Source organism: Sciurus carolinensis, chromosome 5, assembly GCF_902686445.1.
Source record: "Sciurus carolinensis chromosome 5, mSciCar1.2, whole genome shotgun sequence".
Taxonomy (NCBI): Eukaryota; Metazoa; Chordata; class Mammalia; order Rodentia; family Sciuridae; genus Sciurus; species Sciurus carolinensis.
The window spans coordinates 168,081,001-168,095,133 of record NC_062217.1 but is presented as its reverse complement, the minus strand read 5'-3'; positions in this window follow the sequence as shown (position 1 = coordinate 168,095,133).

The window sequence follows — 14,133 nt, the reverse complement described above, 5'->3', positions numbered from 1 at the left end:
GGTATATTTATTTTATGCAAGTATGTTCAATGTTATGAAAAACACACTAGAAAATGTGAAATCACTTATAGTATTAACAAAAAAAGAAAAAACACTATATTTTCTGAGGAATTCATGCCTAGTCACCTGGACAAAAAGAAAGATTTTGAAGATAGTTTTCTTATTGGTTTGACCCAACAAGGAAAATCTGGGTCTCTGGAAATGCTGGGATCAACACATCCATGAAATAGTAGAACCCAGAGAGGTGTCACAAGAGGCTCTCTTATTCACACGCTCAGTCATGGTCCAACAGAATGTTGACTCAACTTTATTCCAGACTCATTTAGTTCACAAATTCTGTAGAGAGGAACACAATAGGATATTGTCCCACTTACCATGTGGAGCTACAAAGTAAATCACATTGAAGATGGGCACAGCTTGCGGCAATTTGAGGAGTACTTGACAGTGGCAATGTTGGAAGATGAATGTAAGTCTAAAGAATCTCTACCACAGACTTTCTCAGGCTCCTGGACTTGGAGGGCCATGGAAGACTTCCAGTTTCTCATATGCACAACTGGGTCTGTTGGGCAGAGGTAAGAGAGGCACGAATGAGTGTTTGGAAGCACCTCCCCCAGCAGACAGCCTCCCCCCACGATGCCTAGAAAACAGGTCACACCAGACTCACCTGTGAGGAGGGCAAGGCCAGAGGTGGACAAGTTCTTCTCTAAGTTCTTTTGTTGAAGGGAAGTTGCCCCAGGGATCTTGCATCATGCCGGAAGCCTCTCCTCCACATGCGCTGCAGGTGGCTCCTAAGGGTGAGCAGAGGCAGGGACTTGCCAAACAGATCTGAGCTCCAGAAGATCAGCATGATTGGCTCAGTGCAGAAAGGCGAACAAGAGATTCTACCAGAAAAGATCAGTGGCCAGACCGGGAAGGACTTTCCTGGTAAACAGCCTAAGTTTACCCAGAAGCCCAGGCACCACTGAAGGCTTTTCCACAGGGAATGGCATGGAGTCAAGTCGGTGGTGGAGGGGTGGGAGGTAAGCTGGAGGAAGCCAAGGCGGGGACTTTTAGAAACTGCCACACTGTCTGCGAAGAAAACCCACAGCCCAAGTACTCCCCGATGAAGAAATCTGCAGCCTGACCTACTGTGGTGCCCCAAACACGCCATCCATGTTCAGCTGGGGCAGCTCCCGGCAGGTTTCCGAAAACTGCCAACATGATTCAGGCAAAGGCGCCCACATTCGGGCTTCTCTACAAACAGAATAGGACCAGGGCAGCTCCAGTCACTGAGGAGCTGCCACTTGTGGGTGGAATTTTTGTTAATCCTCCTAAATTAACAGTTGACAAGAGAGTGCGGGCTGCCTCCCCAGAACCGCATGTGGACAGGCTTCCCGTGTTTTCCTCGCTCGTTTTCAGGGGCGCTGTACTCACTGGCAGCACAGTTCACTTCTGACCAGTGGAGAAGGGAAGACATTTAACCCCTCCTCGCGGAAATACTCTTTATCATGGAGCCCACGGCCAGACTTGTGAGCAGAAAGTCGGCACAGAACACCTCAATTCTACCTCCTGGAGAGCTTCTGACGAGCCAGGAAAAGAGCGAACAGGCAGCTCCTGCCCCGAGAGAAGCCTAACCCATCCATCTAAGGACGATCCAACTCCTCAGAAGCCTGGGGAAGCGGACCCACCACCCAGCTCAGAGACACTGCCAGCTCCAACACTGGGAACCAAGCTGTCCACAGCATCTGCACCAAACCCCGTTGGCAAAGGGCTGGGCCTGCACCTGGCACCTGCCTTTCACCAGATCAGTCAGTCCGTCCGTCAGCAATCCCGAGTGCCTGCTTCAAAGGCCTTCCCCTCCCTGCAGCCTGTGTCTGCGGGCTGCCCTGGTCCCCTCTGTCTTGCACGCTCTGGTTTCTCCTCCTTCACAAGGAGGACCCTCAGCTCCTGACTCCACATGTTCAGAGGAGGCCCCCATCCTCCTATGATATAGGATCTGTGGACAGGAGGCCCCTGTCCCTGTCATGAAGCTGAGAGCAGAGGGGAGGGCACAGGGCAGGGGCCCCTGGAGCTGTGGGTGAGTCATCAATAGGAGGGGGAGGGGCAGTGAGGGGGAGAGGTGAGAGGGAAGTTTCAAGCAGACAGCGAAAGCATATTCCGCTTCCCTTTTACCAAGAACAAGTACCACCCAGTAAATGACTTTTCTCGGTGAGAACATTAGTCTCCAACCAAAAAGTACATCGTCTCCATGCAAGGTGAGGGGCAGACTGAGATGACACTGAGCATCTGTACCTTTTAGCGGTGCTTGCTCATCTGGTAGACCTATAATGAACCAAATCAGAAAAGAAAAAAAGAATCTGTAGTTTCTCAGTAGTGAGGGCCAGAGGAGGGACAATGAGCAGCCTATGGAGAGCAGCCCAAGAGCAGAGGAGAGGACATCGCTGTCCCCATCCCTGGAGCAGCACTGGGTCACACGGAGGCAAGGGTGGAAGGAAGGCCTGGGTCTTGGCATCCAAGCACCAGCCCACTCCCTGCTTTCTCCTCGTTTTGTGATTCCATTCAAAGTACAATGTCCCCTCTCTGGAACCACAGTGAGAAAACTCAGCTCTCACCTGGCAGTCATCTTCCTGGTTGGTCCATGACATTCACACGTTTACAATGAAGTCCCTAACCCCAGATCCTGTGAGTCCTGGACAAGCCAGCACATTCACGCCCATTAACTTTAACTCCCAGCTAAATGCTTCCTCTTGTAAACTCCATAAAGAGACCAAGCATGGAACTGACGTTCAAGGAAACCAATGGAATACAACTCTCGCATTCAGAGAGATGAACCATCTAAACTGATGGAACTCTCACCACGTCAGGGCCCTGAGTTAAATATGTGTAGCCCAGAGACCCAAGAGCACTCGCATGGCATACCTCGGTGATATACACTGTGGCTCCTTCTCATGACCTGGCATGACGGGCAGAGCACAGCCTGTGTCTGACAGTCCTTGTGGGCAGGACAGTGTGCACCTCTAGACAAGCTCTTTTCAAGTTAGCTGCTTCCCAGAAGCCTAAGTAAACTAGGGCTAATAATATGGCCAACAGAGGGATCTTGTCTTGATGAAATTAGATATCCTGTCTTCCTGAGATTAGCCCTCCTATCTAAAACAGGATATCTTGCTGTAGAGTGTATATGATGTCGAAGAGCACGTTACGTGATGAATAAGCACGAACTAATTTCTACCACTATGGTCTACCCAATATTACCTGTTCCTGTCCCCACCTCGTAATTGAGGGAAATGTGGCAGAAAGACACGCGAGAACTCCCCTGAAGCCACATGTATGTCAAGAGCAGAATGGAGACCAGGCAGCTTGTTAGTGTGACCTTTCTGGCTCCTTATTTGCCACAGTTTCACAGATCCTTGCTAATCAAAGAATCGGAATGATACCAGAGAGTCCAGGAATCTGTTGGCCACATCTCTCCAAGTTTCCCTGGGAATAGAGAACTGGTTTGGAACTGCTCCCAGTAAGTCCCCTGACACAGTGAGCTGAGAGCCATGGCTAGAGGACAAGTCTGTCTACAGTGGAGCCAAACAGGAAAACTTGGAAAACTTGGACCAGGAATGTCAAAGAGAACCAGGACTCATTTTCTTCTGTAAGCAGGTCAGTGAGTTTCAGGTGCTCCTTCAAGCTCCAGGACAAAGCACCAGCCAGCGAGCAGATGGGAGAAAAGTGAAGCCCACAGCATGTGTGGTTTACAGGGACCAGACCTGGCCCTTCTTCAAGTGTGGAGTCAGACTCTGCAAGACTAGTTCAGGAAGATCCTGACTCTGTGTCCTTTCCTCTTTCCTGTCCACATTCAGGGAGGACTCCCGATTTCTCAAGGCCTGCCAAGTTCCTAGAAACAAAGTTGGGCCCACCCAGAACCACTCTGTCCCCAGAAGGACCTCACCAGTCATGAAACCAAAGGCAGTCAAGGCAGCAAAATATCTGACCTGTCTTCCCGTCCTCAGGAGAGGACCCAGAGCCAGCGTCCAGCATCCTAACACACTCAGAGGGACAGGGGAAGAATGGCTTTTCTCTGTGGCCTCTTTGTTCCTAAATTTGTCCACCATCATTGACTCTCCACCTCCACTCCCATGCTGCCTCCTGCTCAGCATACCCCAGGCTGGCCTCTGCAAGTCCGCCTGCCCTGTGAGGCCGTGCTGGAGGGCCACCTCACCAGGAAGCCTCCTAGGACCACTACATCTGGGAGCAAGCCTCTGGACCTCAAAGTCAGAGCTGCACCACTGCCTGGTGCAGGTGTCCTGGTTTTGCTCTTCTCTGAGCTCTTTGAAGGCTTGTGTGCAAGTTGTTCTTAATTCTTGACTGAATGATAAGGCTTTGAAGGGTAGAGAATTACACTGTGTTTCAGTGTGTCTGAAGAGATGACAGAAACTGGGACAGAAGACTAGTCATATTATATATATATATATATATATATATATATATATATATATATACACACACACACACACACACACACACACACACACACATACATACACATATTCCTATTGGTACAAAGTATGCATATTTTATATTCTACATATTATGTAGTTTAGATACTATATATTTTACATAAACACATGGGAATATACCCAGAAGATAGGGATCATGACAAGATCAAAGAAAAAGATGACATGTTCTGAAAACATATGCTCATCTTCAGGGTGACAGGTACAATTTCAACAATAATTTTCCTATCTGGTCAACCAGTCCCAAAGATGTAGGAATGACAAAGTGGGAGGGAACCTCTGCCTGCGTCTGAAAGGGTCACTGATTCATGCTCACTCTCCTTCATCCCAGGGAGGCCCAGGGGATGCTGACTCAAGTGCATCCCAGCTGTCACCTGCACAGCCTCAGAGCACACACCACATGGCCAGCCTTACACAGGGCCGGGGAACATCCGCAGGAAGCCCTTCACAACTACCCGCCTTTTGCATGATCAACAAAACATGTAGTAGAAAGAAGCAGGGCGACTGGGTTTTCTGATGTAGTTGAAAATCCAGTGTGTCTCACCCTCCTAGGAGAGGGCAGCAGCCTCTCTGGGGTATATCAAGACATGGACAGGATGTCCCACCAGGACATACATGGGTCCCTTTAGTGCAGCCCTGGGCCCAGCCTGAGTACTTCCTCAGAGCCAAGGACCACCAGAGCCAAAATCAATCTTTAAAGAGAACCAAGGAACATGTGGAAGAAAGTCCAGGACATTGCAACCCTCTGAGACCTGGAGAAATGCCGGCCCAGGGGACGCTGACTTCCCTAACCAGGTTCCCCACCAACCTCCTTCTCTCCTAGTCAAGTCAGCAAAGTGAACTCAAAACCCCAGCACGCATTTGAGCGAAGGCATTCCCAGGGAAATATAATCAATGTTGTTCAAGTCGATGGTCCATGTGCAAAGTGTTTTTGTCCCCACATAGTCGAGGAGTCCTCCCTCCATTTTTGTGATCATGCCCCCACAGTCTTTATATTCTGCAATAGAAGGAAAAGAACCTCAAACTCTAGGGCACCTTCAGGCCTGAGATGGGCTGTAGCATTCCTGGGCCCCATAGCTGATGATCCTCCTAACTTCCCATCCTGAGGACCAATGACCACAGCATCGATGACCCCATCAGGGTGGCTCTGTTCAGTCTTTTCAGAGGTTTGTAGGGGACCTGCATGCCTTTTACAGTACCATTTGGGTTGGACCAGTTAGATGTGGGAGAATGTAGCACCATTAGCACATTGTGAGCAGAAAGTAGCACGAACACCTCACGTCTGCCTCCTTGGAGGTCTTTTCCTAGGACATATTAGAGAAATAATAAAGAGGTGTCGTCCTGCCCCAGGAAAGCCATAACCTATTGACATGTGGGACTCCATGTCATCCTAAGACCTGTTGGAGGGACCCACCACCCTGCTCAGGGACACCTCAGGCTCCAACACTGGGATGGAGGATGAGAACAGCCCCTTCTTCCAGTGTTCTAGGATGCCAGGGGCCCACCTTTGTGCACTTCTTTTCTGTATTTTCCTGGTCGCTAAGGGTACAGGTCAATCAGTGGGCGCCTGCATCACCAGGCGACCTGTGCTCTGTCAGGACAGCATCCTCTGCTGCCCTGTACCTCAGGGTCCTCATTTCTCCTCTGGCACATGGAGCTGCCCTCGATTCTGCAGCCTCTAGGTGTCCAGAGGAGGCTCTGTCCTCATGTGGCACGGGTTCTGTGGAGAGGGATCCCTTCCCCTCATGGTGAGGTTGGGAGGTAGGGAGGGTACAGGGTGCTCCCTGAGGCTGTGGAGGAGTCCTCCGTGGGTGCACGGAGAGGGATGCTGGAGGCTGAAGCATATTTTTAGGTACAGAAATACTTGTTTCGGCCATAATAGTCCCCAGGACAACCCCTACCATTGGGAGTCCAGTCAGAGCACCTATCTTCTGTCTGGGGAGAGGGATGAGGGATGATGATGTCTGCATTCATATGCCCTTTTTTCTGCAGTGGAAAGGACTGTGATTGAGAGACACCGATAGAAAGACAAATGAGAAGTTGTAGCTACTCCGTGGCCCAGGCTGGAGGGACAATGAGCACCCCATGGAGAGCAGCCCAAGAGCAGAGGGCTATAGCTGAGCAGAGAGGAGAGGACATTGCTGTCCCCATCCCTGGAGCAGTCCTGGGTCACACGGAGGCAAGGGTAGAAGGAAGGTCTGGCTCTTGGCATCCAAACACCAGCTCATTCCCTGCTTTCTCGTTTTTGTGATTCCGAAGTGCAATGTCCCCTCTCTGGAGTCACAGTGAGAAAAGTCCGTGGTGAGGTCCCGACAAGCCTTTACCTGTTTGCCCACGACATTGACATTTTTGCACTGCAAGTCCCAAGCCCTAGGAACTCCACAGGCCAATACTAACCTGAACACTCCTTATTAAATTCCATAACAAACAATCAATTTTTTTTATTGTAAACAAATGGGATACATGTTGTTTCTCTGTTTGTACATGGTGTAAAGGCATACAATTTGTGTAATCATAAATTTACATAGGGTAATGTTGTTTGATTCATTCTGTTATTTTTTCCCTTCCCTCCATCCCTCCCACCACTCTTTTCCCTCTATACAGTCCTTCCTTCCTCCATTCTTGCCCCCCTCCCTAACCCTAACTCTAACCCTAAAACTAACCCCTCCCATGCCCCATTATGTGTCATCATCCACTTATCAGCGAGATCATTCTTCCTTTGGTTTTTTGAGATTGGCTTATCTCACTTAGCATGATATTCACCAATTTCATCCATTTGCCTGCAAATGCCATAATTTTATCATTCTTTATGGCTGAGTAATATTCCATTGTATATATATTCCACAGTTTCTTCATCCATTCATCAATTGAAGGGCATCTAGGTTGGTTCCACACTCTGGCTATTGTGAATTGAGCAGCTATGAACATTGATGTGGCTGTATCTCTGTAGTATGCTGATTTTAAGTCCTTTGGGTATAGGCCAAGGAGTGGGATAGCTGGGTCAAATGGTGGTTCCATTCCAAGTTTTCTAAGGAATCTCCATACTGCTTTCCAGAGTGGCTGCACTAATTTGCAGCCCCACCAGCAATGTATGCGTGTACCTTTCTCCCCACATCCTCGCCAACACCTGTTGTTGCTTGTATTCTTGATAATCGCCATTCTAATTGGGGTGAGATGGAATCTTAGGGTGGTTTTGATTTGCATTTCTCTTATTACTAGAGATGTTGAACATTTTTCCATATGTTTCTTGATTGCTTGTAGGTCTTCTTCTGTGAAGTGTCTGTTCATTTCCTTAGCCCATTTGTCTATTGGGTTATTTGTATTCTTGGTGTTGAGTTTTTTGAGTTCTTTATAGATTAGTGCTCTATCTGAAGTATGATTGGCAAAGATTTTCTCCCATTCTGTAGGCTCTTTCTTCACATTGCTGATAGTTTCCTTTGCTGAGAGAAAGCTTTTTAGTTTGAATCTATCCCAGTTATTGATTCTTGCTTTTATTTCTTGTGCTATGGGAGTCCTGTTGAGGAAGTCTGGTCCTAAGTCGACATGTTGAAGATCTGGACCTACTTTTTCTTCTATAATCTGCAGGGTCTCTGGTCTGATTCCGAGGTCCTTAATCCATTTTGAGTTTAGTTTCATGCACGGTGAGAGATATGGGTTTAGTTTCATTCTGTTGCATATGGATTTCCAATTTTCCCAGCACCATTTGTTGAAGAGGCTGTCTTTTCTCCATTGCATATTTTTGGCCCCTTTGTCTAGTATGAGAAAATTGTATTTATTTGGGTTTGTGTCCGTGTCCTCTATTCTGTACCATTGATCTACCTGTCTATTTTGGTACCAATACCATGTCGTTTTTGTTACTATTGCTTTGTAGTATAGTTGAAGTTCTGGTATTGCGATACCCCAGCTTCATTTTTCCTGCAAAGGATTGCTTTAGCTATTCTGGGTTTCTTATTCTTCCAGATGAATTTCATGATTGCTTGTTCTATTTCTGTAAGGTACGTCATTGGGATTTTAATTGGAACTGCATTGAATCTGTATAGCACTTTTGTAGTATGGCCATTTTGACAATATTAATTCTGCCTACCCAAGAACATGGGAGATCTTTCCATCTTCTAAGGTTTTCTTTAATTTCTTTCTTTAGTGTTCTGTAGTTCTCATTGTAGAGGTCTTTCACCTCTTTTGTGAGATTGATTCTCAAGTATTTTATTTTTTTCGATGCTATTGTGAATGGGGTAGTTTTCCTAACTTCTCTTTCTGAAGATTCATCACTTATGTATAAAAATGCATTAGATTTATGAGCATTGATCTTATATCCCACTACTTTACTGAATTCACTTATGAGTTCTAAAAGTTTTCTGGTGGAATTTCCTGGTTCCTCTAAGTATATAATCATATCATCAGTAAATAGGGATAGTTTGAGTTCTTCTTTTCCTATTCGTATCCCTTTAATTTCTTTGGTCTGTCTAATTGCTCTGGCTAGAGTTTCAAGGATGATGTTGAATAAAAGTGGAGAAAGAGGGCATCCCTGCCTTGTTCCAGATTTTAGGGGGAATGCTTTCAGTTTTTCACCATTTAGAATGATATTAGCCATGGGCTTAGCATAGATGGCCTTTACAATGTTAAGGAATGTTCCCACTATCCCTATTTTTTCTAGTGACAAACAATCAATTTTATGTTGGAGTAGAACAATTGAATAAATTTTGAAATGTGGCAAATTGAATCACTTTTGTTTCTGGAAATTTCTGGGACCATAATGGCCACAGAAAATCAGTTCTACAATCTGCATATGCTCACCTCCTTTGGATCAGTGGTGGAGCATTTGCATGTAACACATGCACATCATCCTGCACACTTGAGTCAGCTATAGACTACTTATCACACTTACTTCAGTGTAAATGCCATCAAAATAATAGTTACAGTTCATTGTTTAGGAAACCTCGACAAGAAAAAAAGTGTGTTTTGTGCAGTGTAGACACTGGCACCATGTGTCTGAGTAGGACCCAGTCTGAAGCGAGTTGACTCTCTGGCTATAGAACCCATAAATATGGCGGGTTGCCTGTGTTGGAACCCAGATAGGACTGAATGCAGCCACATGGCGTCCTGCAGTGGACATGGCGCCATGGCCTCAAGCAGTGGGCAGGGCAGTTCTGGAGGAAGACTGCCCTGGGTCACAGTTTTGGTTGGCATCACAGCTGAATAGCTTTGGGTGAGTTATTTACTTTTCCAAGGCCTCAGTTCTCTCACCTGTGAAATGGGCACTAAATAACAACTGCCTAATAGGGTGAAGAGGAAGAAGCCACTGGATACTCATGACACAGTGCCCCACAAAGTGTAGCCGGCCACAGACGACCCTGTCACTTTATCACATTTTCAGGACATTCTCTTCATTTCCCAAATCAGATGATATTTCTTTCCTTGGCAAATTAGAAACCATCTTAGAGCCCTAGAATCTATTCTCAGCATACAGGTCAATTAGAAGGACCCTGTGAGTACATCTTAGCACCTTGCTAGCTGTCCTCCTTCCCTTCCGAGGTCCTTCAAAGGAGCTGGAGTCTCTATTAACTCTTCTCCAGAAGATAAATACATGCCATGCCAGCAATCAGACTCCAGTGCAAACACTTCACATGCCCATTACTTGGTGAGACACGTCAGTCCTGGACTGCAGCCACCATGATCTCCCCTGATCTAGATTCTTAGGTCAGGGCCTTGAAGTACAGAGAACAGGCTTCCTCAACCATCACCAATGACTCTGCCTCCAGCAGCGGGGCTCACGCTCACCTTAGGAAGCTTTAATAATTAACTGTCCCTGAGTCTGCCTCAAAGGAGATTCACGGTTCATAAACTGCTCACGTTATCGCTGTTGAGGGCTCATTAGTTCATATCTGAGCATCAGAGAGGTTGAGGGATATGCCAAACTCACATAGCTCTTACTACAAACTTAGAGCTGGCCCACCCTCCCGCACTGAATGCAATTTCCAGGGCCCACCCCTCTGCGGGACAAGTGATTCCCACTTCCAGGGAATTCTAGACCCGCTGAGGAGTTTCTGTTTATTGTGGCTCCCCAAGTTGCTGGAGCCAGCAGGTGACAATGGTCTGGGGCAGAGAAGAGCCCCACCTCCTGCGGGCTCCTGCAGGGGCCCTAGACCCAGCCGAGATGCTCACTCTGCAGCACCTGGGAACACCTCCAGAGCAAGAGCAAACCCGACTCTCTCAACCCCTCCAGGTGAGCCAGGCTGGTCCCCAGTATAACCTCACTTTAAGTTTTCTTAGATAGGACGGGGCCCTCAGAACCCAAAATAGGGGGCCAGGAGACCAGACAATGCTTAAAAATCAGATGATATCAGACCGGTGACACAAACATTCTCTTTGTCCCTTCCTCCTGTAGCTTGTCTGCCATGGGGTTTGTTTGTGAGTAAGAAACAAACTATAAAATCTCCAAAGTCGTTCAGGAGCAGAGAGTAACCCTGGCTCAGGAACATGGTGACCTGAACTGATCAGCAGCGTCCAGGTGAAGGCTGCCAACACCCTCGTCCTGAGCAGGGCCTGGCTCCAGTGGCAGGGTGAACTCGGCTCAGGCAGCTTGGGACTATATGGAGGCACACCTGGTCTCCTCCCTCCCCATCTGGAGCCAAGATGGGTCAAGCTTAAGGAGCTAAGGGTGCCCTCAGAAGGTCTCGGGAGGGGAGTGTGAAGGGGGCTAGATGCGACTCACACTTACTTTTCTCAGCCAACTTCCAGGTCCTCATCACCAGGGTGGGAAATAAGGGCCAGTTAGTCCTTCTCCTTTCCTCTGCCAGACCCCAGGGAAGAGACCCCATTTGGCCACAGGCCATGTGACCTTGCTGGGGAAGCCTGTATGCCTTGGGCTGACTCACCCCACATTCCCCTCTGCTACGCTGCATGAGTTTCATGATACTGGGAGGTGAGGGAGGCCAGACCCTGGGACAGATGACCACCTGAGACCAAGACATGTGCATGGGGTCACTGGACATCAGTGGCAGAGCAAGGGCCAGGGCTTGCTCCCCTGCCTGCCCAATCTCTCCAGGAGTCCTCTGAATGTCACTCAAGGACAGAGGCACAGGAACAAGTCCTGGAGTGCTCCAGGTGTGAGGGGGTAACGAGGGAGCTGCTAGATGGGCAGGCCACCACGGGAGGGGTTGTCCAGCTGTGCGCACGGGTGTCTGCATTTATTATACATTCATCTGAGAATCACAGGGATTTAGAAAGGCTGCTTTTGCAGAACGACTTTCATTCACATCTGCAGAGGCCCACTGGGTAACTAAAAGCAGGACTAAAACATTTCTGCCCCCATTTCGTATCTGTCTCCTTTGTGACCTTGAGCTTTGGTTTGGATTCCCCTCTTCCAGGGCCTTTCTGTACAACTCTGCTGTCGTCATGTCAATCGTTTAAGGAGTGTTCTCCAAAGCTGGTAATCTGTCCTTTTTAAGACTGAGGACACCAAGAACAGCTAAGGTTTTTTCAAGATTTGTAGGGACATTTCAACTACAAGCTTTACAATGTCCTCTTCCAGACCCCTGGTGTTGCACCCAGAAGTCTCCAGCCATTGCCCTACAGTTTCCAGAAATAGCAGAGCCTTGAAGGCAGATCATCCCACAACGAGGCTACCCTACCCCTAAGCAGGAGCAATCATCTCATGGGAACCAACTGCCCCCTTGCAAGATCCCAGGTTTGATAGATAAACACCCTGAGCAACAAATGAAGATTGCACCCTCAAGGGATAAGGACTCGTCCAGAGCCTCTGCAGAATCAGAACTTAGATAATGATTGACCAGACCAGAGTTTGACCAAGACTGCTTAATTATGCAGACGTCTTGCCCCTGCCCCAAATCTTCCTCTACTTAAACCTGAATTTCATGTCACTGCCCCAAAGACAGGCCTGAGAGAGATGCTTGATATCATTTTGACTCCCCAAGATGGCCAGATGGATTAAAGTGACTTTCCTGCTTTTCGCCTTTGCTTTTCGATTTGGTCTTTGGAGTGAGTGTCCAGACCTAATTTGTTGGGACATCCAGGGTGGAGCCTCTCACCTAGGACTCTGATAACAACACCAGAGCCCTCATGACTTATTCTCAGGGCAGTGTCACCATTACAGAAAAAAACATCAGAAGCCCCTCTGGAAACCAGTCTGGCAGATGCTCAAAAGGTTACATATGATGCTATGTATGGCCTGCCACCAACACTAGGTGTACGTCCATGAGAACTGAGAACACATGTCCACACACACACTTGTTCATGAACATTCATAGCAGGACTTATTCATGATAGTCAAAGTGTAAACAAAGCAAATGGCCATCTAATGAATGGGTAAATAAAATGTGGTGTGTCCAGACAAGAGAATATCAAGCGATCGTGTGAAGGACTTACAAAACATGGATGAACCTGGGAAACATCATGCTGTGTGAAGGAAGTTAGCCACAAAAGACCACAAACTACATGGTTCCATTCACATGAAATGATCATAAGAGGCCAATCCACGGAGACAGAAAGCAGGCTGGTGAATACCTAGGTGTGGGGTGGAGTTTGGGAGCAAATGAGTTTGATGGATATGATATTTTTCTTGGAGGCGATGAAAATGTTCCATGATAGACTGTGGGGGCGGCCGCAACTCCGTGAATATTCTAAAAGTCATTGAATTGTGAGCTTTAAGGGGGTGAATTGTGCTTATGTGAATTACATCTTTGTAAGGGTTTCTGTCACATCATGCGTGGATGGAAAAAGGGTTAACTGCCAGAGGACAATGCTGGCTATAAATCAATTAATTACCCATAAACTTATCTAATCAATAAACACACAAGAGCCAATACTCTTTTTTAAATGAGAGGGGGTGTGACGGATCAGGCCGTCCCAGATCTGGCCTCTAACATGACGGAGTAGCCCAACCCTCCTTTATTTTATAGTCACACAGGTTAAGAGGCCTGGACTGGGAGGGACTTCTTCTGTAATGAACAAGATGGGGTGGAGTTAGGGGACCCATTTGCTCAGGGAACCTATCATAGAACCAGACGGTAAGCCACTCCCACACAGGGCCACATACGCCCCTGGCGATCTGGAACAGTCCTGCATGGCTGCCTGGGAGTCAGGCCTCAGTGCCTCATGTCTCAACCACGTCTGACTCTGCTAGGTAAGGATGACACTCCACATACCTTACTAACACTGCTATATAACAGCATTAATGGATGTTAATGCTACAAGGAAATTGTTAAGAGAGTGGGAACACTCAGGGAAGGAACCCATCACACACACACCAAAAGCAGCTCCATCACTTTACCTGTATTTCTCTAGCAATTGGCCCAAATTCTTGTGAAGAGGTGGGGGAACACAGGGACCCAATCCCACGAGCTGGGGTTCCTCCTCCACCTCGGGCTGCTGTGCGTGCTAGCAGCTCTAGACCTTGCACTTCCGCCATGTCCATCCTTGGCTTCCATGACTTTGTTTCTTCGGGGCAGTGCTTCTCAACCTGGGCAAATTTCCTGTCCCCACTCCGAATGACTTTTGATAATGTTTGCAGACATCTTCCACCATCATGACTGGCAAATGGGAGTGGCATTGGATGGGTAGAGACCAGAGATGCTGCTCAACGACACATCCAACAAAGCAGAGGGAATTAACCAGCTCTGAATCCTCCACAGGC